The sequence below is a fragment of the Bubalus kerabau genome, chromosome 7 (genome assembly GCF_029407905.1).
Source record: "Bubalus kerabau isolate K-KA32 ecotype Philippines breed swamp buffalo chromosome 7, PCC_UOA_SB_1v2, whole genome shotgun sequence".
NCBI lineage: Eukaryota > Metazoa > Chordata > Mammalia > Artiodactyla > Bovidae > Bubalus > Bubalus kerabau.
This window is the reverse complement of record NC_073630.1, coordinates 68,089,746-68,115,351: the sequence shown is the minus strand read 5'-3', so window position 1 is coordinate 68,115,351 and position 25,606 is coordinate 68,089,746. Positions and strand designations below refer to the sequence as shown.

The window sequence follows — 25,606 nt, the reverse complement described above, 5'->3', positions numbered from 1 at the left end:
ACTAACCCAACTGATTACATAGTTCACAGCCTTGTCTAACTCAATGAAACAATGAGCCATTCTGTGTAGGGCCATCCAAGACAGATGGGTCATGGTGGAGAGTTCTGATAAAACATGGTCCACTGGAGAAGAGAATGGCAAACCTCTTCAGTATTCTTGCCTTGAGAATCCCATGAACAGTATGAAAAGGTAAAAAGATAGGACACTGAAAGACAAACTGCCCAGGACAGTAGGTGCCCAATATGCAACTGAACAAGAGTGGAGAAACGATTACAAAAAGAATAAAGAGATGGAGCCAAAGCAAAAACACCACTCAGCTGTGGATATATGACTGGTGATGGAAGTAAAGAACAGTATTGCATAGGAACCTGGAATGTTAGGTCCATGAATCAAGGTAAACTGGAAGTTTTCAAACAGGAGACGGCAAGAGTGAACATTTTAGGAATCAGTGACTGGGCAAATTTAATTCAGATGACCATTATATCTACTACTATGGGCAAGAATCTCTAGGAAGAAATGGAGTGGCCCTCATACTCAACAAAAGTCTGGAAGGCAGTAATTGGGTACAGTCTCAAAAATGACAGAATGATGTCTGTTTGTTTCCAAGGCAAATCATTGAATATCACAGTAACCCGAGTCTGTCCCCAACCACTAATGCCAAAGAAGCTGAAGTTAAAAGGTTCTATGATTATCTACAAGACATTCTAGAACTACCACCAAAAAAGATGACCTTTAAGAAGCTGGGCAAAGGTTAAAAGAGTTGAAAAGGATTAACAGAATGGCAACCCACTCCAGTCCTCTTGCCTGTAAAATCCCATGGACGGAGGAGGAGCCTGGTAGGCTGCAGTCCATGGGGTCGCTAAGAGTCAGGCACGACTGAGCGACTTTACTTTCACTTTTCACTTTCATGCATTGGAGAAGGAAATGGCAACCCACTCCAGTATTCTTGCCTGGAGAATCCCAGGGACAGAGGAGCCTGGTGGGTTGCCGTCTATGGGATCACACAGAGTCGGACACGACTGAAGTGACTTAGCAGTAGCAGCAGCAACAGAAACAGTGAAGTGATACAGAGGTAGTAATTTCAAGAAACAGCTACCATTTTAGGGCTATACAAATAAAAGAGAAGTTGTATTGTCAGAATCTAACATTTATGTCTCTTATGAAGGGGAGCCACCTACTGGGTACTTCAGAATCTTAGAGGATTGTTTCCATAGGTGAGATCCCAGATGTCTGACTTCCCTGATACATTTGTGTGTGTTTGTGTGTGTGTGTGTTTGGTAGATGTGACTGGTTAAAGGAACTTTAGTCCTCAGAATGCTCTTTTCCTACATCTTCTTCTTCTGACTCTTAACTTACAAAGTAGATGTTTTAAAGAGATTCTATAAGAAATGTCACACATTATAACCTCAAGCAGATTGTTTCAATGTAAGTTCTCTCACAAACTGATATTGAAAGTGAAAAGTCAAGTAGGGGAAAAAAAAGGGTTTACCAAGTTGAAAGAATGCCCCTGCATAATAAAGAAGGAACTAGCAAGTTTCTCTTCATACAGGAACACAGAGATGAAAAGAACACGTTTTTCCTGTTTCTTCTTTCCAGCTTGGCTTTACGGTTTTATGTCTAAGCTTATGTGAGGAATCAACAATTTCTCAATTAGCAAACAATATTTCTCTCCAGAGGTTTTCATGTCATTAATTGATCTTTAATCTCTTACATTATAGATATAACTTTTTATCTATATTTTTGTATCAATTCAATATAAAGGGCAAGTAAGCAATTTAGAAGCAGCTAGTAATGCTGGGCTGGAAGAAGCACAAGCTGGAATCAAGATTGCCAGGAGAAATATCAATAACCTCAGATATGCAGATGACACCATCCTTATGGCAGAAAGTGAAGAGGAACTAAAAAGCCTCTTGATGAAGGTGAAAGAGGAGAGTGAAAAAGTTGACTTAAAACTCAACATTCAGAAAACGAAGATCATGGCATCTGGTCCCATCATTTCATGGGAAATAGATGGAGAAACAGTGAGAAACAGTATCAGACTTTATTTTTCTGGGCTCCAAAATCACTACAGATGGTGACTGCAGCCATGAAATTAAAAGACGCTTACTCCTTGGAAGGAAAGTTATGACCAACCTAGATAGCATATTCAAAAGCAGAGACATTACTTTGCCAACAAAGGTCCGTCTAGTCAAGGCTATGGTTTTTCCAGTGGTCATGTATGGATGTGAGAGCTGGACTGTGAAGAAAGCCGAGCGCCGAAGAATTGATGCTTTTGAACTGTGGTGTTGGAGAAGACTCTTGAGAGTCCCTTGGACTGCAAGGAGATCCAACCAGTCCATTCTAAAGGACATCAGCCCTGGGATTTCTTTGGAAGGAATGATGCTAAAGCTGAAACTCCAGTACTTTGGCCACCTCATGTGAAGAGTTGACTCATTGGAAAAGACTCTGATGCTGGGAAGGAGTGGGGGCAGGAGGAAAAGGGGATGGCAGAGGATGAGATGGCTGGATGGTATCACTGACTAATTGGACATCAGTCTGGGTGAACTCCGGGAGTTGGTGATGGACAGGGATGCCTGGTGTGCTGCGCTTCATGGGGTCGCAAAGAGTCAGACATGACTGAGGGAATGAACTGAACTGACCTGAGGTAGTAGTAACCATCAATTAAAAAGCTATAATTTATTTCATTAATAACCTGCCTACCTGATTTTATATCATTCTGAATACAGAACAGGAAAGCAGTGATAGAATACTTATTTGCTAGTGAGAGGGTAAAAGGCAAGAAGGCCAGGGGTCTCCAAACAGAGGAAATAGGCTGCAAATGTCAGATATTTTTTCTCTCTCTCTTAAGATGCAGGAGGAAACAAACTAGTGATATATTTTTTTCCCCTTCTCTATACAAACTTAAAAAGAGGTTTCTCTTAAAATACTGTGTTGCCATAATGACACCTGGTTCCACCTGAACTTAACTTTTCTCAAATTTGAGTTAACCAATGCATTTTTCTTATGTTTGTCTTATGCTATATTAATGTACTATGCATTTACCCCAGACTCTGTCTTCAAGTTGGTTCAGCCTAATGGCTCAGAACCCACTTGACAAACCAGTATGTTATACTCAGACATTGTTACCCTAATCTATGTAAATGAAACTATTTGCATGGTAATCTGCCTTTCTACAAGATTCAAATCAATCCTTTTATGGCATGGATGACTCACCTGGTGCCAAGATTATCCCAAAATACATATTATGGATGAGGGGCCTGGTGCCTTTCTCTGAGTTTTAAGACATTTCTTTAATTAACAGACTGTTAGTAACTGTATCAGTTCAGTTCAGTTGCTCAGTTGTGTCTGACTCTTTGTGACCCCATGAATCACAGCATGCCAGGCCTCCCTGTCCATCACCAACTCCCGGAGTTCACCCAAACCCATGTCCATCGAGTCAGTGATGCCATCCAGCCGTCTTATCCTCTGTCATCCCCTTCTCCTCCTGCCCCCAATCCCTCCCAGCATCAGGGTCTTTTCCAATGAGTTAACTCTTCGCATGAGGTAGCCAAAGTATTGGAGTTTCAGCTTCAGCATCAGTCCTTCCAGGGAACACACAGGACTGATCTCCTTTAGGATGGACTGGTTGGATCTCCTTGCAGTCCAAGGGACTCTCAAGAGTCTTCTCCAACATCACAATTCAAAAGCATCAATTTTTCAGTGCTCAGCTTTCTTCAAGTCCAACTCTCACATCTATACATGACCACTGGAAAAACCATAGCCTTGACTAGATGGAACTTTGTTGGCAAAGTAATATCTCTGCTTTTGAATATGCTATCTAGGTTGGTCATAACCTTCCTTCCAAGGAGTAAGCATCTTTTTATTTCATGACTGCAATCACCATCTGCAGTGATTTTGGAGGCAAAAAAAAAAAAAAATAAAGTCTGACAATTTCCACTGTTTCCCCATCTATTTCCCATGAAGTGATGGGATCAGATGCCATGATCTTCGTTTTCTGAATGTTGAGCTTTAAGCCAACTTTTTCACTCTCCTCTTTCACTTTCATCAAGAAGCTCTTTAGTTCCTCTTCACTTTCTGCCATAAGGGTGGTGTCATCTGCATATCTGAGGTGATTGATATTTCTCCCAGCAATCTTGATTCCAGCTTGTGCTTCTTCCAGCCCAACATTTCTTATGATGTGCTCTGCATATAAGTTAAATAAGCAGGGTGACAATATACAGCCTTGACGTACTCCTTTTCCTACTTGGAACCAGTCTGTTGTTCCATGTCCAGTTCTAACTGTTGCTTCCTGACCTGCATATAGGTTTCTCAGGAGGCAGGACAGGTGGTCTGGTATTCCCATCTCTTTCAGAATTTTCCACAGTTTATTGTGATCCATACAGTCAAAGGCTTTGGCATAGTCAATAAAGCAGAAATAGATGTTTTTCTGGAACTCCCTTGCTTTTTCCATGATCCAGCAGACGTTGCCAATTTGATCTCTGGTTCCTCTGCCTTTTCTAAAACCAGCTTGAACATCTGGAAGTTCACGGTTCATGTATTGCTGAAGCCTGGCTTGGGGAATTTTGAGCATTACTTTACTAGCGTGTAAGATGAGTGCAATTGTGCGGTAGTTTGAGCATTCTTTGGCATTGCTTTTCTTTGGGATTGGAATGAAAACTGACCTTTTCCAATCCTGTGGCCACTGCTGAGTTTTCCAAATTTGCTGGCATATTGAGTGCATCACTTTCCCAGCATCATCTTTTAGGATTTGAAATAGCTCAACTGGAATTCCATCACCTCCACTAGTTCTGTTCATAGTGATGTTTTCTAAGGCCCACTTGACTTCACATTCCAGAATGTCTGGCTCTAGGTGAGTGATTACACCATTGTGATTATCTGAGTCGTGAAGATCTTTTTTGTACAGTTCTTCTGTGTATTCTTGCCACCTTTTCTAAATATATTCTGCTTCTGTTAAGTCCCTACCATTTCTGTCCTTTATCAAGCCCATCTTTGCATGAAATGTTCCCTTGGTATCTCTAATTTCCTTGAAGAGATCTCTTGTCTTTCCCATTCTGTTGTTTTCCTCTATTTCTTTGCAATGATTGCTGAGGAAGGCTTTCTTATCTCTCATCCAGCTAAAAACTAGCAGGAGGGTACTCTTTCTGCCCCCTTCTGATGCCTATATCAGAAGCTTTCTCTATCTTTTATACTTTAATATAACTTCATTACACAAAAGCTCTGAGCAATCAAGCCTTGTCTCTGGCCCCAGATTGAATTCTTCTCCTCCAGAGGTGAAGAATCCTGGCATTTTTGTGGTTCAGCAACAACCTTTCACTAGCATCATGGATTGAGGGAATTAAGTATGAAGACAGGGACATAAAATCTGTATTTCAAGTTTATAATCCCAATTTCTACCTCAGATAGAAAAATCTACATTCAGAATATAGAATATTATACAAATATTTAAGGTTTTTAATCATAAAGCAAAGCCTGTATTTAAAGCACTCTGAGGTTAATAATTTCTGTCATTAGCTTATCAACCATAAATATGCCAAATACAAAATTATTCAAATTTACATTACCTGAAACCTTTTTAAAAATAGAATAGGTGAAGCAATACAGAATTGTATTCATTTATCTCTCATTGCAGCTGACCTTATTCTTTTCATGCTTTCTCCACCATTTTTAGGAAGCAGGTTTTAGGTTAAATGGGGGAAAATTGAAGAATTTGTTAACACAAAATCACCAAGTAATAGTGTAAGAAGCAATTATCATTAGGAAGAAAAGGGTGTGGGGTTTCACTCTGAAGAGCCAGTGAACCTTTGTAGACCACAAGACCTGAGGAATGTAAAATCCTCTTCCAGTTCCTCTCCTTGACATCCACATTGGAAAAATCTTCTGTTTCCCTTCCCACCTTGTCAGAGATATCCCATGCAACAATTAACTGAAATTGCTGACCCCATGCAGACAGGTGTAGACAATGAAGGTGGAGAGGGATATCCAAGAAAGTAAATGGAAGGAAAGAAAAAATAAAAACAGTCAAAAGATTCAGAATTTGATGGCCTGGTTTAGTGGATAAAGTAAATAGCTTTTTAAAATTGTATTCTGGTCTCCATGAATGCTCATGATTATCCAATAATTTTTATTTCAGTTGTTAGGTAGTTAGAATAGGAAACAGGAGTCCAAAATGGTGGTGGCTAAAAGGCAATGAAGGGAAAAGCCCATGAAAATAAAACAAAGGAACACATGTATACCTGTGGTGGATTCATTTTGATATTTGGCAAAACTAATACAATTATGTAAAGCTTAAAAATAAAATTAAATTAAATTAAAAAAAAAGAATACAAATTAAACCTAAAAAAATAAATAAATAAATATAGAGATTAAAAAAAAAAGGAAAGTCAAAGGAAGGTCCGAGGACCTGCGTGAGGACCTCAGGTAGAATAAATAGCACTCCTGGTTAGCCCAATTTACATAGGGCAGGTCCACAGGGGGAGGAAAAAACATAAAAAGAGGAGCCAAAGCGCGTGCTCTCTCATTCTCACCCATGCACTGGGGCACTCTTTTCATGTCTTTGGGTTGACATGCCCTCAAGCCTCGAGGATGGATTTTCCTGCTATTTTCTAAATAAAATAGAGCTATAACACGGAGCTGTAACGCTGATTTGTCTAAGAGCTATGAGATGGTCTGTCCAAGACCCAAGAACTGTGACACGCTGAGGGCTTTAATGTCCATCACTCAAAATCTTTGTTGTGATGAGACAGAACCAAGGAGCATACATTCACCTGACATAGTGAACCCTTCCTTCTTATTTTTCTAGATACTGCAGGGCATAATTATGAGATTAAGCTAACTTCAATTTATTCTTCATTTAAATGACATTCTGTTTTTTTGTTACTATACACATGCCCTGTTAAGAATTCTGGCTTTATCTGAACTTGGCTCTGGATTGCTAGGGCAAGTGTTATGAGACTTCCTTGGGTCTCAGTATGAATCAAGGGTGAGTCCTGGAGCCATGGACTTAATAACCTACTATTCAGTTTAAGAATATATAATATGAATGTTCTTGAAGAGAATTCTCCTCTTGAGTAAGGAAGGTTAAAAATGGGTTGCTTTGGAAACCATACTATCTTTATAAAGCTTCCTGTATTGCTTATAAAAACTATTATTATTTGAGAATGAACTTTGTGCTACCAGGAATTGTGCTACTCCCTACAAGTACAAAGATGAATACAGAACTAAGTTCTTCCCCTCAGAAACTCACAGTCCAGTGAAGGACACAGAAATGTGTAATCTTAATGCTTTCCAAAAATAATTGTAGTGAAGAACAGAATTTCAGGAAGGCGGTGGTTATTTCAGACAAAAGTCTTGCATGAATCCTCAATTTCTTCCAGTAGTTTTTTCCTGCCTTAGTGTTCTGTTTGGGCTTTCCAGGTGACTCAGTGTTAAAGAATCTGGCTGCCAATGCAGGAGATGCTGGGTTCGGTCCCTAGGTGGGGAAGATCCCTTGGAGAAGGAGATGGCAACACACTCCAGTATTCTTACCTGGAAAAACCTATGGATAGTGGAGCCTGACGGGTTACATGGGTCACAAAGAGTCAGACACAACCTAACAACTGAGCATGCACACATACCCAATATCCTATTTACCTACAGACCTGTCCAGCAAGTACCAGAGGGAGCTAATCAGTCACTCATCCTGAAAGTGCATTTGGCTCAACCAGCTGGGGAGTTTCCAGCGTCCCATCACTTCTAGGTGGTAGAAGAAACAACATATCTTATGACCTAGGATCTAGTGCCATAAGCAGCAATGTAAAGTGCCAGATAATACAACCTGTAAGAACAAAAAGGTTCCGTGAGATGAACTCTATCCAATAGAAAATGGGATGGAATGAAGGATTTTGTTTCATTTCTTCCTTACTACCATGGACTTCTGCAAAGCATGGCTACTCCATGTAGCCTGTGTGAAAAAGTGTTGCACGCTGAACAAACAGACCTACTAAATGTCCTGCTGGACCTTTACCTGGGTTATACTGAAGCAGTAGACATCAAGAAAACATAAAATTTCCAGTTGCTTCATATAAAGTTTCAGCATCTTACCTCTTGTCTTTGGATCTTAGAAGATATGAGTTAATTGGATTGGCATGGTTCTATAAAATATTTACTCTTAAGGTGGAATTTTTTTATTTAGATTGTCCATTTATCTGAAAGAAAGAGCAACACCACTATCTTCAGTACAAAAGACTCTAATAACTCCTGTTGTGTAGTAATATCACCCTTAATTTTTCACCTGTGGAAAAGTAGGATGACTTGAAGGAAGAAGTCAAGGCATTGACAAATAAATTAACAAGTGAGAGTAGTGTGTAAATTGACATGGAAATTTAGGATTATGGAATAATCTATGCTTCAGACACAACTAGAGATTTAGGAAAAGAAAATAAACTCAGAAAAATCAGTTGCTCACTCAGAATATCCTTTAAAAGACAGAAGGTCACTATAACACCTTTAAAGGAAAGCCTTATCTATTGCAGCCTCAAGAGAAACTGCCTTAAAATATCACCTGAAATTTAGCAAAAGTCCAAGATTCTAATGATAGTAAAGCTGCAAATTAGACTAACTGGACAGTCGCAAAAGATTTTCTATGTACACTTCAGGCATCTGGTCAGGACAGGTTAGGACCAAGACATGGGATGGAGGTTTGGGGATGGTCCAAGTTATCCTGAACATGCCTTGCTGTAAAAATCAGTGTTATACTCCTTTCCTGAAGAGTTTAGCCTCCCCTCAGGTAAATAAAGGGTAATTATTTCCCCTACCATAGTGCCTGTAAGATACTTGTGTGTAGTTAGCTCTATAACTAATGTCTACTCTATGATCTATTGGGGAAAAGAAGTAGAAAACTGTTGCAGAGGGGAAAAAAACAACATATAAAAGAAATTTTAGGCCCAATGCTGGGAAGAACCCAGTAAACACATATTGTTGTTGTTGTTCAGTCACTGAGTTGTGCCCAATTCTTTGCAACCCCATGGACTGCAGCACACCTGGTTTCCCTGTCCTTCATTAGCTCCCAGAGTTTGCTCAAACTCATGTCCATTGAGTCAGTGATGCCATCCAACCATCTTATCCTCTGTCACCCCTTCTCCTCCTGCCCCCAATCTTTCCCAATATCAGGGTCTTTTCCAATGAGTTGGCTCTTCACATCACGTGGCCAGAGCATTAGAGCTTCAGCTTCTGCCTTGGTCCTTCCAGTGAATACTCAGGGTTGATTTCCTTTAGAACTGACTGGTTTGATCCCCTTTCTGTCCAAGGGACTCTCAAGAGTCTTCTCCAGCACCACAGTTTAAAAGCATCAGTTCCTTGATGTTCAGCCTTCTTTATGGTCTTACTGTCATATTCGTATATGGCTACTGGAAAAACCATAGATTTGACTACATGGACCTTTGTTGGCAAAGTAATGTCTCTGCTTTTTAATACAATTTCTAGGTTTGTCTTATGGGAGTAGATATAATAATATTGACATAGCCACAGAGAAACCTGTCCCTAGGTGTCCCAGAAGTGTCCACAGGACATCCCCTTCACCAAGGCAGTTAATAATGTGCTGTGTGGAGGGAATTGGTCTTTCTACAAAAGCAACAATAGTAACTCTCTATTGTAAGCTAAAGATCTTAATAAGTGATACTGCCAAAGATCTGTACTCTTTAGTATCAGTGAGAATCATGGAATCCTGCAATGGTAAAGCTGGGTGACAGTAGTTAACCATCAGAAGAAAGGTAGACATAATCACCAAAAGGGTCACAGAGTCAAAGTGACAGTCAGAGAAACTAGATCCACAGGAATCCCATGACAGTGGCTAATAGATCATGGTATTCCTAGGGAAGCTTTTAGAGAGTCAGGGATCTGGGGTATGTCAGCATATCCACTTTGATAAAAAACAATGTTGTTTGATTTGTACTGTCTACCACTAAAAAAGGAGGCAGATACCTTTGGAGCTACTTCAGATTTTGAAAGCATTCGATATTTGGCAAAACTAATACAATATTTTAAAGTTTAAAAATAAAATAAAATTAAAAAAAAAAATTTGGACTATTGCTCTAGACTTGTATTAGGCAACCAAGAAAACTGGCAAATCTGAGTAAGACCCAGAGAAAGATAAAGTAGGTCAGGCTATCAGTGCACGGTTGCCTGACTTATGTGTCATATGACCCAGTGGTTCCAGTGATAGAATATTGGGAAGGAGCAGGCTATTCAGTCTCCAGCCAGAAAAAAATATAGTCTCCTGTTCGTAAAAGAACTCCTGTTTTTCTTTTGAATTAAGGCTTAGCTTGTCTTTTGATTAAGCCTTAGCTTCTGGCCATGGCACACCAAGGGACTTTGTAGTCAGAGGTATATTAGTATTCTGAGTGGGAAGATAGTTGCAACACCAAACTATATGAGCTGGAAATTAGCTACTGAGGAGTGGACTTGGGCAAGTTTGGAATGTACAAGCAAATCATATGTTAAGGGTGATCTATACTGCTGGCCTACTACTTACTGTATTACTGCATTTCCCTCACCCCAACCTGCCAGAGAAGACATCAATACTGATCATTCAATAAAGCAAAATTTATTGGCTTAACAAGCTACCACCTGATTACAGGATGATAATTTCCAAACCATGTCACCAAGGAGGTGGGTGGTAAGGAAGGGACAAAAGAGGACTACAGTTTATTCTTATTTGTTCTGTTGCTAATTCATGTCTGACTCTTTGGGACCCCATGGACGGCAGCATGCCAGGCTTCCCCGTCTTTCACTATCTCCTGGAGTTTGCTCAAACTCAGATCCATTGAGTCAGTTTGTTAAAATCTCCAGATATAGGTTTCCTTTCTTATTTCCAGTGTCTTTACAGTTATCACCATGCTAGGCCTTAATTTGAAAAGCCTTAGCTGGGCTTCCCTGGTGGCTCAGAGGTTAAAGCATCTGCCTAGAATGCGGGAGACCAGGGTTTGATCGCTGGGTCGGGAAGATCCCCTGGAGAAGGAAAATGGCAACCCACTCCAGTACTCTTGCCTGGAGAATCCCATGGAGGGAGGAGCCTGATAGGCTACAGTCCATGGGGTCACAAAGAATTGGACATGACTGAACGAATTCACTTTCACTTTCACTTTAGCCATCCATAAGATGCTATACAATCCTTCAATACAAGTCCTTCAATCCAAGGGACTCATATTACTGCAAAAATATAACAATGGTCTCATGACCCAGAAAGAGTTAACCTTTTGGAAAAATGGAATGATCTGTTGAAGACATAGTTCAGTATCAATATTGAGAAAAAAATTTGAATTAAGGCATTTTCCTTCAGGCTGCAGTATAATCTTTAAACCAACTATGGCTACACAGTACTGTGGTTTCTGTTGCTAGCATACGTTGCCTGGGAACCAATAATTGTGATTAGGATTGACCCCTGTCATCACACACCAGTGCACTATTTACCCTCTTATGAAATCTATGCTTCCTTGTTCTGCAACTCTGGCTCTTGATAAAAGTTTCTGATTCCTAGGAAAATGAGACTTCCTGCAGGGGATGTAATAAAAGTTATACCAAGCTTGAAGTTGTAACCACTATCTGGTCACTTTTTTGCACCCCATGTTGTAGAAAAATGTTTGAAGAAAGGACTTAACACTGCTAGGTTAAATAATAGATCCTGATTTAAAAAAAAAAAAAAAAAAAAAAAAAAAAAACTAGGATTGTTCCTACTCAACAAAGCTAACCATAAATGTTTAGAACTTCACTGGTGCTTTTCTTTGTATTTCCATGTTTGGAAGGACACCAATAATCAGCAGCAACAACCACAGTACAAGGAGGTCAGCACAAACAAAAATCCTAAATCTTAGGAATGAAGACCTGGTTTATGTAAGCCATCAAAGACCATCAAAAATATTAGCAGAAAATGAGGAGAATACAGAATGGGTAGAGACGAAGGAGGATGAATGTTAATTATGATTTTAAGACCAGATAGAGCAGCAGAGATTTTTATCTTGTTTCAGTAACTCTCTTACTAGAATCTTCCTGGGGATAATAACTGGGCTCTAACTCAAAGAATGTGTGCTTCTTCTATGAGGGAGGAGTAAAGACTTCCTTATTCTTACAAAAGATGGAGGCTCAGTATTTTTAAATGAAATCTATCCTTTATGGAAGGGCATGAGTGATTTGAGTGGTGCAAGAAGTAGACTGCATTAGTTTTCTTAACTGCCTTTCCTTCTGAATATGTCATTTCTAGACCATGCAGCCACAGCCATGGCATAATCACTTGTTCAAGGACAGCAAAGCACAGCCAACCAGCTTATACTCTGTGTTTTGTTTGTGTGTCTTCTTGAAATTTTCAAACTTGGAAGAAATGTATATGAAATCATGGTATATGACATCCTGGACAGTCACTTAAGTGGCCATATGATGCAAATTAGATGACAAGAGAAGTTAACTTTCTATGCAGTAAAGTTTAACCAATAAGAAATTAGGAAAAATGGAGAAGTTTGTCAGGGAATCCTCTTTCTTTCCTTTTTTTCCATAAGTACTCCAAAAGACAGTTGCTCCCAGTCATCTTTTCCGAGAAGTCCTATATGCCAAGTAAATGTACCTTTTGATGATCTGTTTCCATTGCAGTGTACCGGAAGCATTAGCCTAGACAGTAACATAGTTTTTTACATTGCCTCTGAACTTTCTTTTCTTTGACTTTTTACATGTGCTTTTGTTTTGAACCTTTCAAATAATATATGAACATGTTAATCCTTGTATTAGTTTCAGTTTTTTAGAGGATCAAGACTAATAGAGTAGTCTATTGCTGGATTTTTATTGAGACATTAAATATTTATATATTCATGTGTGTGTGTGTGTATGTATATATATATATATACACACACACACACACACACGCTAAGTCATTTCAGTCATGTCCAACTCTTTGTGACCCAATGGACTGTGGCCTGCCAGACTCCTCTGTCCATGAGATTTTTCAGGCAATAATACTGTAGTGGGTTGCTATACCCTCCTCTAGGGGATCTTCCTGACCCAGAGATCAAACCTGTATCTCTTACGTCTCCTGCATTGGCAGACGGGCTCTTTAACACTAGTGCCACCTGGGAAGCATATCTCTCTCTCTCTCTCTCTCTCTCTCTCTCTCTCTCTCTATATATATATATATATATATATATATATATATATATATATATCAGCAGATAAGCATATGAACTTTAAAGCACCCACTTGAATTAAATCTCAGTTACCTATCAGCAATATGTCCCTGAACATCATCTAATATTTTGTGATCCTCAGTCTTATAATCTGTAAAAAGTGATAACACATAAAGAGAGAAAAGGTAGTAAATAAGTAAGAAATATATAAACTACCTTTTGAATAGCTGTGTGTAGTGAACTCAACCCTTTTATGTTAAGTATCTCCCTACTCTCCATTTAAATTCATGATTAAATAAGCATACTCAACATTGTAATATATGATACAGATTCTATACACCAGTGATTTGTCTTACATGTGTGCATATAAACAAGACTAGTTTAATCAAAGTTTTTCTTGGACACTTTTGAACTAAAAAGAAGAAAGAGTTCTGCCCTGGGAACTGAAGATATGTTATAAAAGCCAGAAGTTGCCATTGACTTTGTTTCCTATCATATGGAGAAAACACATTCTGTGAAAAGAGAGACTCTGACTTGCTTAAAAGGATAGAGATGAGAAACTGAGACAGACTCCTGATCACTGCTAAATCCCAGAGTCTAGTCATTGATGAGACTTGCCTTTAACTTTGCTTTTAAGAAAGCCTATATCTTCATGCCCAATTTGGTTTTTTTAAGCCAATAAATTTCCAGTTTTGTGTAAACTAATCTTAGTTGCATTTCTGTCAATCACAGCTTAGAAGAAAAATATGTAAGCGCTTAGCAAAATGCTTATCACATACAAAGTTCTCAGTAAATGGTTTTACACATTTTTAGTATAGTTGATTCATCAAAAAAGCAAAAGATAAAAATTTTAACACTTTTGGGGCATTTATGAAATTCCTGTTTAACTTGTAACTGTAGAAACATTGGTCTTTTAACTATAAGTCAGAAGAACAATTTGGGAAAATAATCTCCTGAAGGAAAGAAATAGCTGACAATGGAGTTAAATAATGAAAAAATGAGCATTGACTTAGATGAGATCTCTTTTCAACTCTTCCCCAGTGGCTATCCAAGTTGAAAGTGGCAACAGCAATAGAAAAGTCCTGAGGCATTTTTCTGAAGAAGTAAAAAAATAAAGAGAATTCCCAAGCCCATGTTTCATCATTTCATATGTCAGTTTCTGATTTAAAAGAAACATTCAGCTTGAAGTCTGAGAGCCTTTTTTTTTTTTTTTTCACACAATTAAAGCATATTTCCAGGATTAAATGCATATAGGATGTGTCCACATAGAACAAGCAATCTACCTTGTCTTTGGTGATTTTAAGGATTTTTATCCTTAGTAAAATGAATGTCTGTGCATATATAAATATGTTCAAACAAGAGAAAAAGTAGAAAAAATGTTTGGGGATAGTTGGGAAATTCCTATATCACAAGGATAGATTCAATAGTACTTATTGAGTTTTCTTTGTACATTTACACTGTACTAAAAAGATAACTAGGGATTTTTGAAAATGACATTCTTTTTTTTTTTTTAATTTTATTTTATTTTTAAACCTGAAACACTGTATTAGTTTTGCCAAACATCAAAACGAATCCGCCACAGGTATACATGTGCAACTACAGTAAATATTATGTCACTTAAATTTACCAAGTAACCTACCATAAGCAATAGAATATGGTGGCAATAAATAGCTCATAAAGGTATAACTGTAAATTCTGGTGATGACACTGATTTTCTTCAAAATGTAAAGGAAGATGTATGTTTTACATCAGATAGAGAACATCGTTTTTAAATCACATTCTTCCAGCACAGCCACTCACAAAGAATGAATAAGAGATAGTTATTTGGCGATGATTCCAAAAATCCAAGTAGATTTACATGCTAAAGTATATCCCTCAAAAATTGTATTTTGTATGTTGAAATTTGCTAATTTTACAATCAGATGGAAGGAACTAAGAAGCAAATGAAAACTTCTGAATATGTGAAAATACTGCAGGGTTGAAGGAATTATTCCAAGAAGATGAAGCAACAAAGAACAGTTATCAGGAGGCTGCCATACTTTTCTTTTTTAATATTTATTTATTCAATTATTCACTCATTTTTTCATTCAGATAGCTAGTTGTGCTGGGACTTAGTTTCTAGTTGAGGTATATGGGATCTTTAGTTGCGGCATGTGAACTCTTATTTGAGTTGCAACATGTGGATTCTAGTTCTCTCATCAGGGATCAAACCCAGGCCCCTTGCATTGAGAGCAGAGAGTCTTAGCCATGGGGCCACCAGGAAAGTCCCTGCCATACCTTATGTGTTTCTTGTGAGACTACCCAATCCCTAAGACAATTTCTATCAGTTCTTAACCACATCATCCCCACTCCTCCCTTATTCCTCTCCCTACTAAACCCTGCCACTTGTATGGTTGTGACGCTGAATTTGTGATCAGCCTTAATCTCCCTGGATACATCCTCTCACTTCAACTGGCCAGGATCCCTAAAAACATCTCAAAATGAAACTCACACCACACACAGCACTGTGCCAGAAGATGATCTGTATAGACCTTCTTCATGGCCACCATCCAGACATTATCATTTCATCATTTTCTGTCTTAAAAAAAAAAAAAACAGTTTTGCTGAAAATCATGGGATCCATGTACATCGCAATTACAGTCATGATGCTGTGCTGTGCTTAGTCGCTCAGTCATGTCCAACTCTATGTGACCCTATGGACTATAGCCCGCCAGGCTCCTCTGTCCATGGGGATTCTCCAGGCAAGAATACTGGAGTGGGTTGCCATGCCCTCCTCCGGGAGATCTTCTGAACCCAGGGATCAAACCCAGGTCTCCTGCATTGCAAGCAGATTCTTTACTGTCTAAGCCATCAGGGAACCCAGAAATCAAACCAGGGTCTCCTGCATTGCAGGAAGATTCTTTAGCAGCTGAGCTACCCAGGAAGCTCCATGCTGCTGTGATCTCCTCTTTATTCTTTCTTATGAGTAGAAGGCTGAGTGCATCTATCTACATCACATCTATCCATATATTCACACATGTTGTCTTTGTTGTTAGAAATGACATATCTGTGTCCTCTCAGATCCTTGGCATCTTCATCTCAAGCCACTTTTCCTTCTACCACACCCTCAGGGCACCACAGCCCATGTTTCTGTACATGAGCTTGTCTCAGTTTATCTCCCCATTGTCTTTGAAAATCTGTCTCTTGCTTCCTATGCTTAAGAGTCACTGTTCTCCCTTCTGTAACCCAAATAGGAATGTTTTTATTCAGTTTGAAGGCTGACTCCAACTATTGAATTGTAGCCAAATGAGAAGATTTTAAATAGCATCGTATTTTACAGACCCCTTAAATTGTTCATTATAGGGAAAGTTTATTATTCTGATTTACCATGGTAAAACAAAGAAGTGAAACCTTCCGTAGTATATTCACCCTTGGCAACAATCCTGACCAAGCAATTAGTTTTGTCATTTTCATCATTTTCACTCATTCCAACACTAAAGGAAACACCACACTCCTCCCAGGCCCGATTTGTTAGATTCTTTATTTCTAAATTTGTTCAGAGGAGTTACGTTATCTCTGCCAACACAGGCCAACTTTAGCCTTCCACAATTAAGTTTCCTCAGTTCTAGGCCTGTCAGCATCTTATTTTTTGCTTTGATTCCTGATTCTTGCAATTTAACACTGCCTCTCTTTCTAGCCTGTGTTAAGACCTGCTGAGGCCTTGAATTCTCTCTACCCCTCCATTTCTGGGGTTAAGCTTTCAGTTTTAATATGTGATATACAAATTAGTTGTTTATTTAATTCTACAAGTTAAGTGGAGATCTCCTCTTTTAGAGTTTAAGATCACGTAATATATCTTCCATTATATGGAGATCTGTTCTCTATTAGCTTCAGCAACTCACTTGTGTTTATTATTGCATGTATATATGTGTGTGACTATTTCTCTATTTTTGGAGATATTTCCAATAAAATAATAGTTCACAATCTGAATTCTTACATTGATGATCTTAATTCTTAATTACACTTTATTTCTTGTTTCTTCTTAGCCTGTTTTACTCATAAAGATCTTTGGAAGATACTAAAAAAAACTGCGTGACTATACATGTAATGCAAGTTATATTTTTTCTTCAAATTTCAAGCTTATTTTGTATGTTTGATATTTTGTAGCAATATATGTATTATTCCAAATTGCATTCTCCATTTTCAATACTTGGAAATTGCTATGTGTCTTAATTTTTATGTTATCTGGTGGTTGTTCAGTCACTCAGTCATGTCCAATTCTTTGTGACCCCATAGACTGCAACACACCAGTCTTCCCTGTCCTCTGCCATCTCCCAGAGCCTTCTCAAACTGATGTCCATTGAGTCGGTGATGCCATCCAACCATCTCATCCTCTGTCGTCCCCTTTTCCTCCTGCCTTCTATCTCTCCCAGCATCAGGATCTTTTTCAATTAGTCAGCTTTTCGCCTCAAGTAGCCAAAGTATTGGAGATTTAGCTTCAGCATCAGTCCTTCCAATGAATATTCAGGACTGATTTCCTTTAAGATGCACTGGTTGGATCTCCTTGCAGTCCAAGGACCTCTTAAGAGTCTTCTTCAGCACCACAGTTCGAAAGCATTATTTCTTCAGCACTCAGTCTTCTTTATGGTCCAGCTTTCATATCCATACATGACTACTGGAAAACCTATAGCTTTGACTAAAGAGATCTTTGTTGGCAAAGTAATGTCTCTACTTTTTAGTATGCTGTTTAGGTTTGTCATACCTTTCCACCCCCCCCCCAAAAAAAAAAAGCTATCTGGTTAAAAACTTGTTTTCCTGGGCATTTTACCCCAATTATTAATGAGAAATGATTGTTAATAAATTAAACCAGGCACTGGAGTGCATCTGTAAAATATGTTGCTTTATTAATCCATCTCACAAGCTTATGAGCTAGGTATGATTACCTTATTAGCAATAAAAATTTAGGCTTCAGAGATACTAAGTGACGACTACATTTTCCAACAAGTTAATGCTAGAACTGGAATTCAACATTAATTGGGCCCAGTCTAGGGTGTTGCTTGTTCCAAAACAGTACTTGGGATTTTCTGTTTAAAGCTGTTAGTCAGATCGCAGTTCTTATGATAAACGTTCTTCATAGCCTTGAGAGATAAATTTACAAGGCTGTCATAGAATACTATATTCTGGAAAACCAAAGGCTGTTCCTTAATACCTTCTATATAATGAACTTGAACTTTTTACTTCACATTTGTTTTTTTCATCCAGATTAACAAAGAGAAACAATAAGAACTGAACTGTTTTTGTAACTTATTTCTGTTTATATCTTTCTTTTTTTTTTCTTTTTTTTTATTGTTTTTATACTTTACAATATTGTATTGGTTTTGCCATACATCAGCATGCAACCACCACGGGTGTATACGTGTTCCCAATCCTGAACCCCCCTCCCACCTCCCTCCCCATACCATTCCTCTGAGTCATCCCAGTGCACCAGCCCTACATGCTACTTTTTTCATAAAATTTATTCATCCTGATATAAAATCTGTCTTTAATCTGCCCATCTAATTTTTCATCTCAGGCATATTTTCAATTTGAGATACCTAATATACATATATATATGTATATATGCACATGCATACATACTTGCAGATACATGTGCAACATTTTTCTTATATGTCTTTATGAAACATTTTTAAATGAACCCGTTGTTATGTAATATACTTGTTACGGACTAAACTGTTGTTTTCTTCACTTCTAAAACATATATTTAAGCCTTAACCCCTAGTACTTAGAAAGTGACTGCATTTGAAGACAGGGCTTTAAAAATAAGTTAAAATGAGCCATTAGGAGACAATCTGACTTGTGTCCTTTTAAGAAAAGCAAGAGACACTGGAAATGCATGTGAATAGAGGAACAGTCATCATCAACTCAATGGACATGAGTTTGAGCAAACTCCAGAAGATAGTGAAGGACAGGGAAGCCTGGCATGCAATAGTTCATAAGGTCACAGAATCAGACACAACTGAGTGACTGAACAACAGAGGAAAGATTATGTCAAGACATTATGATAAGGCCACCTTCAATAAGCCAGCAAAAGAGGTCTCACCAGGAAACATACTGCTAACACCTTCATCTTAGATTTCTGGTCTCCACAATTGTGGGAAAACAGATTGCTGTTCATTAAGCCACACATTTGTGGCATTAATTTGTGCCACATTTGTGGCATTTTGTTATTATGGCCCTAGCAAAATAATATTAATACATTAGTTCTTTCAACTTCTGATATTGTGGATTGCATATCTGTATGTTTCATATGTGTCAGTGATGGATCAGTTTGGATTGGTTGTATTTTTTCTTTTTCATAGGTCTTATTATTTCTTTACATGTTTTATAGTTTAATTGAATGCTAGCCATTATAAATTCAGAATTTTAGGGTCCTGAATATTTTGTATTCCCATTTATCTTCTTTGTTCTGTAACACATTAAAGTAACTTGAATAAAGTTTGACATTTTAGGTCTTGGTTTTAAGATTTGTTAGGTAAAACCAGAATAGCATTTGGTTTAAGACTAATTATTCCCCACTATAATGGCAAGACAGTTTTGAATACTCTAGCCAAAGTTCTTGAGTTACGTAATTTTTTAGCCTGGTTCTTGGCAACAGGAACTATTCTAAGTACTATTCCAGGGAATATCAGGTACTGTTCCCCCTAATCCTTTCACATCTTGGGTGGTTTCCTCACAAGTTGATCACGTCTTGGGTGGTTTTATCACAAATTTTATCAATACTCTGATGAATACTAAAGGGCCACCTGTTGAAGGTCTTTGGAGTTCTAACTCTGTGCAGCTCTCATTTCCAGAACTCAGCCTTATAAATTCTAGCCCCCTTGGTTTTCCCAGATTCTCAGCTCTGTCACTTAAACTTGGAGAATCTTCTGCCTTTGTCCTTCTTCAGAATATCAACTCTATGCTGTTCAAAATAGATGAACTTTATGGACTCTGAGAGAGAGGGAGAGGGTGGGAAGATTTGGGAGAATGGCATTGAAACATGTAAAATATCATGTATGAAATGAGTTGCCAGTCCAGGTTCAATGCATGATACTGGATGCTTGGGGTTGGTGCACTGGGACGACCCAGAGGGATGGTGTGGGGAGGGAGGAGGGAGGAGGGTTCAGGATGGGGAACACATGTATACCTGTGGCGGATTCATTTTGATATTTGGCAAAACGAATACAATTATGTAAAGTTTAAAAAATAAAATAAAATTTAAAAAATAAATAAATAAATAAATAAACAAAATAGATGAACTTTAAAAACAAATATTTCATTGTCCAAAAAGTTTGTGTGAGTTTTCTACACCATCCTATGGAAAAACCCAAAAGAACTTTTTGGCCAAACCATTATAACTGATTGAGTTTTAGAGGGTGGGAGGTGGTAAATTTCATACAATAAAAATAAACAAATCTTAAGGGCACAACCACAGCCTTGTCTAACTCAATGAAACTAATCAAAGAGGACACTAATAGATGGAGAAATATACCATGTTCATAGATTGGAAGAATCAATATAGTGAAAATAAGTATACTACCCAAAGCAATTTATAGATTCAATGCAATCCCTATCAAGCTACCAATGGTATTCTTCACAGAGCTAGAACAAATAATTTCACAATTTGTATGGAAATACAAAAAACCTCGAATAGCCAAAGCAATCTTGAGAAAGAAGAATGGAACTGTAGGAATCAACCTGCCTGACTTCAAGCTCTACTACAAAGGCACAATCATCAAGACAACATGGTACTGGCACAAAGACAGAAATATAGATCAATGGAACAAAATAGAAAGCCCAAGATAAATCCACGCACCTATGGACACCTTATCTTTGACAAAGGAGGCAAGAATATACAATGGATTAAAGACAATCTCTTTAACAAGTGGTGCTGGGAAAACTGGTCAACCACTTGTAAAAGAATGAAACTAGAACACTTTCTAACACCATACACAAAAATAAACTCAGAATGAATTAAAGATCTAAACATAAGACCAGAAACTATAAAACTCCTAGAGGAGAACATAGGCAAAACACTCTCCGACATACATCACAGCAGGATCCTCTATGACACACCTCCAAGAATATTAGAAATAAAAGCAAAAATAAATGGGACCTAATTAAACTTAAAAGCTTCTGCACAACAAAGGAAACTATAAGCAAGGTGAAAAGACAGCCTTCAGAATGGGAGAAAATAATAGCAAATGAAGCAACTGACAAACAACTAATCTCAAAAATATACAAGCAACACCTACAGCTCAACTCCAGAAAAATAAATGACCCAATCAAAAAATGGGCCAAAGAACTATATAGATATTTCTCCAAAGAAGACATACAGATGGCTAACAAACACATGAAAAGATGTTCAACATCACTCATTATCAGAGAAATGCAAATCAAAACCACTATGAGGTACCATTTCACGCCAGTCAGAATGGCTGCAATCCAAAAGTTTACAAGCAATAAATGCGGGAGATGGTGTGGAGAAAAGGGAACCCTCTTACACTGTTGGTGGGGATGCAAACTAGTACAGCCACTATGGAAAACAATGTGGAGATTCCTTAAAAAACTGGAAATAGAACTGCCTTATGACCCAGCAATCCCACTGTTGGGCATACACACTGAGGAAACCAGAATGGAAAGAGACACATGGACCCCCAATGTTCATCACAGCACTGTTTATAATAGCCAGGACATGGAAGCAACCTAGATGTCCATCAGCAGATGAATGGATAAGAAAGCAGTGGTACATATACACAATGGAGTATTACTCAGCCATCAAAAAGAATACATTTGAATCAGTTCTAATGAGGTGGATGAAACTGGAGCCTATTATACAGAGTGAAGTAAGCCAGAAAGAAAAACACCAATACACTATACTAACGCATATATATGGAATTTAGAAAGATGGTAATGATAACCCTGTGTACAAGACAGCAAAAGAGACACTGATGTATAGAACAGTCTTTTGGACTCTGGGAGAGGGCGAGGGTGGGATGATTTGGGTGAATGGCATTGAAACATGTATAATATCATATATGAAACGAGTCACCAGTCTAGGTTTGATGCACGATACTGGATGCTTGGGGCTGGTGAACTGGTACGACCCAGAGGGATGGTACGGGGAGGGAGGAGGGTTCAGGATGAGGAACACGTGTATACCTGTGGCGGATTCATGTTGATAAATGGCAAAACCAATACAATATTGTAAAGTTAAAAAATAAAGGAAAAAAAAAAAAAACTAAGCCATGCTGTGTGGGGCCACCCAAGACGGCCAAGTCATGGTGGAGAGGTCTTACAGAAAGTGGTCCACTGGAGAAGGGAATGGCAAACCACTTCAGTATTCTTGCCTTGAGAACCCCATGAACAGTATGAAAAGTGAAAGTGAAGTTGCTCAGTCATGTCCAACTCTTTTCGACCCCATGGACTGTAGCCTACTAGGCTGCTCTGTCCATGGGAATTTCCAGGCAATAATACTGGAGTGGATTGCCATTTCCTTCTCCGGGGGATCTTCCCTACCCAAGGATTGAACCCAGGTCTCCCACATTGTAGACAGATGCTTAACTGTCTGAGCCACCAGGAAAGTCCATGAACACTATGAAAGGCAAAAAGATAAGACACTGAAAGATGAACTCCCCAGGTCGGTAGGTGCCCAATATGCTACTGGAGATCAGTGGAGAAATAGTTCCAAAAACAATGAAGGGATGGAGCCAAAGCAAAAACAATACCTGGTTGTGAATGGGACTGGTGATGGAAGCAGGGTTCGATGCTGTAAAGAGCAATATTGCATAGGAACCTGGAATGTTAGGTCCATGTATCAAGGCAAATTGGAAGTGGTCAAACACGAGATGACAAGAGTGAACATTGATATTCTAGGAATCAGTGAACTAAGATGGACTGGAATGGGTGAATTTAACTCACATGACCATTATATCTACTACTGTGGGCAGGAATCCCTTAGAAGAAATGGAGTAGCCATCATAGTCAACAAAAGAGTCCGAAATACAGTACTTGGATGCAATCTCAAAAACGACAGAATGATCTCTGTTTGTGTCCAAGGCAAACCATTCAATATGATGGTAATCCAAGTCTATGCCCCAACCAGTAACGCTGAAGAAGCTGAACAGTTCTATGAAGACCCACAAGACCTTCTAGAACTAACACCCCAAAAAGATGTCCTTTTTATTATAGGGGACTGGAATGCAAAAGTAGGAAGTCAAGAAACACCTGGAGTAATAGGCAAATTTGGCCTTGGAGTGAATGAAGCAGAGCAAAGGCTAATAGAGATCTGCCAAGAGAACGCACTGGTCATAGCAAACACCCCCTTCCAACAACACAAGAGAAGACTCTACACATGGACATCACCAGATGGTCGACACTGAAATAAGATTGTTTACATTCTTTGCAGCCAAAGATGGAGAAGCTCTATACAGTCAGCACAAACAAGACCGGGAGCTGACTGTGGCTCAAATCATGAACTCCTTATTGCCAAATTCAGACTGAAGTGAAGAAAGTGGAGAAAACCACTAGACCATTCAGGTATGACCTAAATCAAATCCCTTATGACTATACAGTAGAAGTGAGAAGTAGATTTAAGGGACTAGATCTGACAGACAGAGTGCCTGATGAACTATGGGTGGAGGGTTGTGACATTGTACAGGAGACAGGAATCAAGACCATCCCCAAGAAAAGAAATGCAGAAAAGCAAAATGGCTGTCTGAGGAGGCCTTACAAATAGCTGTGAAAAGAAGGGAAGAGAAAGCAAAGGAGAAAAGGAAAGATATACCTATTTGAATTCAGAGTTCCAAAGGATAACAAGGAGAGATAATAAAGCCTTCCTCAGGGATTGATGCAAAGAAATAGAAGAAAGTAATGAAAGACTAGAAATCTCTTCAAGAAAATCAGAGATACCAGGGGAACATTTCATACAAAGATGAGCTCAATAAAGGACAGAAATGGTAGGGACATTTCTGTAGAAGCAGAAGATATTAAGAAGAGGTGGCAAGAATACACAGAAGAACTGTACAAAAAAGATCTTCACGACCCAGATAATCACGATGGTGTGATAGCTCACCTAGAACCAGACATGTGAAGTCAAGTGGCCTTAATAAGCATCACCATGAACAAAGCTGGTGGAGGCGATGGAATACCAGTTGAGCTATTTCAAATCCTGAAAGATGATGCTGTGAAAGTGCTACACTCAATATGCCAGCAAATTTGGAAAACTCAGCAGGGACCACAGGACTGGAAATGGCAGTTTTCATTCCAATCCCGAAGAAAAACAATGCTAAAGAATGCTCAAACTACTGCACAATTGCACTCATCTTACATGCTAGTAAAGTAATTCTTAAAATTCTCCAAGCCAGGCTTCAGCAATACGTGAACCATGAACTTCAAGATGGTCAAGCTGGTTTTAGAAAAGGCAGAGGAATCAGAGATCAAATTGCCAACATCCGTTGGATCATCAAAAAAGGAAGAGAGTTCCAGAAAAAAAAATCTACTTTATTGACTATGCCTAAGTCTTTGACTGTGTGGATCACAATAAACTGTGGGAAATTCTTAAAGAAATGGGAATACCAGACCACCTGACCTGTCTCTTGAAAACCTGTATGCAGGTCAGGAAGCAACAGTTAGAACTGGACATGGAACAACAGACTGGTTCCAACAGGAAAAGGAGTATGTCAAGGCTGTATATTGTCACCCTGCTTATTTAACTTATATGCAGAGTACATCATGAGAGATGCTGGGCTGGAAGAAACACAAGCTGGAATCAAGATTGCCAGGAGAAATATCAATAACCTCAGATATGCCGATGACACCACCCTTATGGCAGAAAGTGAAGAAGAACTAAAGAGCCTATTGATGAAAGTGAAAGAGGAGAGTAAAAAAGTTGGCTTAAAGGTCAACATTCAGAATACTAAGATCATGGCATCTGGTCCCATCACTTCATGGGAAATAGATGGGGAAACAGTGGAAACAGTGGCTGACTTTATTTTTGGGGGGCTCCAAAATCACTGCAGATGGTCACTGCAGTCATGAAATTAAAAGATTCTTGCTCCTTGGAAGTAAAGTTATGATAAACCTAGACAGCATATTAAAAAGCAGAGACATTACTTTGCCAACAAAGGTCCGTCTAGTCAAGGCTATGGTTTTTCCAGTGGTCATGTATGGATGTGAGAGTTGGACTATAAAGAAGGCTGAGTGCTGAAGAATTGATGGTTTTGAACTGTGGTGTTGGAGAAGACTCTTGAGAGTCCCTTGGACTGCAAGGAGATCCAACCAGTTCATTCTAAAGGAGATCAGTCCTGGGTGTTCTTTGGAAAGACTGATGTTGAAGCTGAAACTCCAGTACTTTGGCCACCTGATGTGAAGAGCTGACTCATTTGAAAAAACCCTGATGCGGGGAAAGATTGAGATCAGGAGGAGAAGGGGATGACAGAGGCGGG

General features: G+C 38.7%; 1 protein-coding gene across 9 annotated transcripts in view; it reads left to right on the top strand.

Moving 5' to 3' along the window:
* The window catches only part of LOC129657824 (uncharacterized), a 238,042-nt gene that overhangs the window by 150,263 nt on the left and 62,173 nt on the right, over positions 1–25,606 (top strand). The window lies entirely within an intron of this gene.